Source organism: Clupea harengus, chromosome 18, assembly GCF_900700415.2.
Source record: "Clupea harengus chromosome 18, Ch_v2.0.2, whole genome shotgun sequence".
Taxonomy (NCBI): domain Eukaryota; kingdom Metazoa; phylum Chordata; class Actinopteri; order Clupeiformes; family Clupeidae; genus Clupea; species Clupea harengus.
Window position 1 is genome coordinate 2,440,353 of NC_045169.1, and position 4,960 is coordinate 2,445,312.

At 49.7% G+C, this 4,960-nt stretch overlaps 1 long non-coding RNA gene across 1 annotated transcript; it reads right to left on the reverse strand.

The window, feature by feature from the left end:
* Window positions 1–1,849: 1,849 nt before the first annotated feature.
* LOC122133749 lies at window positions 1,850–2,174 on the reverse strand. The gene is made up of 2 exons (XR_006152968.1): window positions 1,961–2,174; window positions 1,850–1,920 (listed from the first exon to the last, which is right to left on the reverse strand). It is a non-coding gene; the product is annotated as an uncharacterized LOC122133749 (long non-coding RNA).
* Window positions 2,175–4,960: the final 2,786 nt, after the last annotated feature.

Consider the following 4,960-nt stretch of genomic DNA (forward strand, 5'->3'; position numbering starts at 1 on the left):
TATGCCACGTATACTAATTATGCTAATTGCTAGCTTGCAGATGGCTCTGTGCTGATTGCAGCCTCAGCATGGACAGGGGTGAGGAGGAGGGGAGATGTCTGAATGCAGGCGCCACGCCACGTGATGCTCATTATTGTTGCTCCTCTCCAAAGTCAGTGCTGTCGCTGTCATCCATCTGTGTTGACTGCGACTGTCGGTCACTGAAGTTGCTCTAGTTTGGTGTGTTTCTCTGGGCGTGGTGCAGAAGTGTTGAGGAACCTGTGTCTCTATCCATCAGTAAAGAATATTTCAAACTGCAGCACAGCGAAATATGGTTATGCCATTGTGTTGTGATATTTCACAAAACTGCAGTCAGTCAAAGTAAAGTCAAAAGAGCAACAAAGTCTTTAATTGCCCTCTTAATTGGGTGTGTCCAATTCACTACAGATTTAGCAAAACAATCCATCCAAATCTGCCACCATTTGCCAAAGGATGGGGGCAACATCTGCTCCAGCTGTCTCATTATCCTGTCAGAATCTCTGCTAACTAGCAAACTCCAAATAAACTGATTAAAAAAGACTAAAGCCGAGTGATGTGCAGTGTGGGGGCTCTTCTTCTTCGTCAGTCTTTCATAATGGAACACAAAGCTCTCCATGTTACACAAACACACACAGGCCACACATGCAGGACCATGAGATTTCACCCTCTTTGCACTTTCCCTTTGGTGTCTTTGCACCCCCCCCCCCCCCCCCCCCCCCACCCCCCTTACTTCAGTGTAGTCCTGTAAAATATCAAAACTGTGATGGGCTGCCAGCATCCTGGCTCATGGACCTGACGGGACCTGCCTCCGGCTGGCAGAGGGTCGAGGGTGGCATTTTCTACCGTTCCGATGGCCAAGTACATCAGGGAGGCTCTGCCCGGCAGAAAAGGGAACTTGTCAGCCTTTTTTCTTCCTCTCTCTCCTCTCTCTCTTCGCTCTCGGACCGAGACAGGACACGCCAGCCCCTGGTTTTGATCTCTCTGCTGGCTGATTTTTGATGTCGGCTCCAGTGCTATCTGATCGGGTCCCCGCCGGCTGCTGAACCTGACATTTAAAATGACTCCCCCTTGTCCCGGGGCCGTGCTCGGAGAGGGGCCCATCTCCTGTGAGGAGGCAGGAGACCCCGTTTCAGATGAACAGGCTGAGTAATTATCATGCTGTTGGGCTCGTTCGGCAAATGTCACACTCCCCTCAGCCCCGGCCGCCACAAAAAACCACGGCTCTCCCTGTCCCTCGCCCCGTGCCGTCGGCTGCTGGCTGACAGAGCGTCCACAGGCACACTCCCACCGCGGCGCGGAGGATGTCTTACTTTCCTGCGAGTTCAAGGATGCACGTAATTAGAGAGGAGCAATTGGCCAGCAGACCCTCTGGGTCAAACTGGCCTATTTACAGAAACAAAGCTCTTGGGCCAGTGGTGACTTCTATAGCGGGCTCAGGAACAAGCAGCTGTGCTGCTTTTCGAGGTAGAAAAAGGGGGGGAGAGAGAGGAGTCAGGCACACACTGAGGGGACTGGTTGGCTCTGTTCTGTGAAATATCCGCTCGAGGTCATCTCTGTTTCCTTTCTGGAACTTGGAAGTTGATGCAATGAAGTATGTAGCCAAAAGCTCGGTCTAAAAATAAAAGGTTTGTTTTGGTGTCACGCTTTAGTTTAGTGCATTTGAGTTCTGTGCAAGACAGGAAACACTGAGCTTACTCAGATATAATTAGGAAAAAGTCCTCAATACACAAAAACACTTTAAAAAGGGAAATGAAAAGAGATAATTCATATTATCCATGTCTTTTGTTTGTGTGTCTCACTTTATGGTCAAACTTTCTTTTTTTTTTAATGCTGAATCGTATGTATGCACAGGCTCTCTCCATTGCCTTGCATTCACGACGAGTGGAAGTCTACCCAGAGAACCTGTGCTGTCCTGGCCCTGGGCTCTCTCCATCATGAGAACCTGTGCTGTCCTGGCCCTGGGCTCTCTCCATCATGAGAACCTGTGCTGTCCTGGCCCTGGGCTCTCTCCATCATGAGAACCTGTGCTGTCCTGGCCCTGGGCTCTCTCCATCATGAGAACCTGTGCTGTCCTGGCCCTGGGCTCTCTCCATCATGAGAACCTGTGCTGTCCTGGCCCTGGGCTCTCTCCATCATGAGAACCTGTGCTGTCCTGGCCCTGGGCTCTCTCCATCATGAGAACCTGTGCTGCCCTGGCCCTGGGCTCTCTCCGTCATGAGAACCTGTGCTGTCCTGGCCCTGGGCTCTCTCCATCATGAGAACCTGTGCTGCCCTGGCCCTGGGCTCTCTCCATCATGAGAACCTGTGCTGTCCTGGCCCTGGGCTCTCTCCATCATGAGAACCTGTGCTGTCCTGGCCCTGGGCTCTCTCCATCATGAGACACGTCTGCGCTGAGTGCCCAGAGAACCCCCCCGCCCCCCCGCCCCCCCTCTCCCCGCCACCATCATCCCAACCCCCTCCTCATCACTTGCTGAAATTGAGGCATTTATTTCCCTCCTTAATGAGAATGGCTGAGAATTGCAGTGATAACTTTAAGTGTGGCTAATTGAGCTGGACCTCACTGCGTCCCGTCCCCACCTCTCAACCTCCTCCCGCACCTGAGAGTGCTTCCTCCTTTTATCTGTCCTTTTAGTAATTACATTATCATTTTACATCCTCCCGCTCCCCTCCACTCACGGAGGCTGGACGTTTGGGCTTAAGTGAAAGCTCATTATGGCCGCCGTATTATGTGCCATTTATTGATCCCTGTGGTGGATTATGGGGTCTTGAGTTGGTCTAGACGGAGCCGTTAGCCAGATGACAAGTGGGAAACGCATGAGGCCCCTGGGGACGCATAGTACAGCTCAGTAAGCAATTAATGCCTGCTTGGTAATGGAATGTAAATTTACACTAAATCCACCCATGTTCTGACATTTATATATGTAAAAACATTAGCTTAATGAGTTGCTTTGAGGGCTAGTGGGCCTTATTCATTCTGTGCTTGACTGGTACTCGCGTCCTTACACTCGGTGAGATTTGTGCCCGTTGATTTGTTTTGCTCTTTTGTTTGTCGTCGTGAGGTAATATGCCACATTGCCAACTCTTTATGAGCAGAGGAACATTCTGAGTTCTGCCCATTGAGAAATTACTTTTTTATAAGGTCGGGGGGTGTGTATTCTTGGGAGGATGTTGCGCGAGTGTTGTTTGTCCATAGACGCTCAGGTGATTGATGCAGCGTACGTGTCTGGAGCCCACCCCTGCATTAATATCCATTATGGGTGTGTAGAATGTTCAGTGATTCCCGGTGAATGAGTGAGGAGTATGGGAGCCCGCCCTGCCGACACTAGAGTGGAATGGACCATTTGTCTCTATAGAGTGGTGTGCATGTGTAATGCTATCAGTCATTACCCTGATGAGGGGCAGAGCTCTGCAGCCCGGGCGCCATTGGGGGAGGGAGGGAGGGAGCAGGCTGAGATGGCAGTGGAGAAAGAGAGAGAGAGAGGCTGGAGAATGTCCTTGTGTGCAGTGTGAGTATGCCAGTTTCTGAATGGGAGGAAGTTTAATGGATGGTGCGTATGCCTGAGTATACTGTTCGTCTTCACACCCAAGGACACAAACACACGCGCACACACACACACACACACACACACACACACACACACACACACACGGACAGAAAAGCATGATGCACTGCACTGCTATTTGCTTTGACCCTGAGCAATGCATACTACAACGCTGCGGTTCGACCTGTAAGCAGCTCAAAGAGCACATTTGTTCCTTTCTTTGGCGGAGATGAAAGAGTAACGTCAGTAAAGGGATACCCATTGATTCTGAGTGCTGTTGTTGAAGAGCAGAAACACCTGATCAGCTGGGTTGGTGGTAAGAGGGATATTTCCAAGTCTCCATGGCCGTGCTGAGGAGGCAGAGACAGATGAAAAAACATGACCTTGGAGAGCAGCAGCTCTTACAATTGAAATGATCTCCAGGAACGCTAATGATTCAACGTTCACCACGCTCGCTCGCTCGCTCTCTCTCACCCACACACTATCCTTGTCCTCTCACTTTCTTTCTTACTCCCACTCTCACTGAGTCTCTGGCTTTCTTTCTCTATCACACACACACACACTCACACACACACACACACACACACACTCACTCACTGTCTCTCACACACACACACACACACACACACACACACACACACACATACACGCACACACACACACACATACACACACACACACACACACACACACACACACACACACACACACACACACACACACACACACACACACACACACACACAAACACCCACAGACACACACACGCACATACACACACTCTCTCTCACACACACACACACACACACACACACACACACACACACACACACACACACACACACACACACACACAAACACCCACAGACACACACACGCACATACACACACACACACACACACACACACACACACACACACACACACACACACACACACACACACAATAAAAAGGCTAAAAGACTCAGTCAGCAGTTCAGGCTGGAGTCTAGCAAATGAGCTGTCCTATTGTAATAGAAAGGGTAGAGCTCTGCCATGGCTTAAATTGCTGCTATGGCATGGCGTGCAGGAGAGGAATGGAGGAGGAAATTACTTGTTCGGACAAAGAAACATGAGAATGTCCTTTCTCTACAAATGTACCAATTTAGATTCATGTGTAGAAGATTACATCCATTTCTCCATCTTTTTTTCCCCATCTGCTCTCATTATCATCTGTAGATTACCTCACTCAGTGCTTTTTTAAAAAAAAAATAGCCCACAATTCAAAACTCCATTTGTCTGATTGATTTTGCCCTTCCCCTCACTCTCTATAATCCTCCTGGACACAATAGTTTCATAGCTCCTTCGTGAGAGTGCGACTCCCATGCAGGCTTCTTCCAGTGCAGGTGCAGGTGGTAACA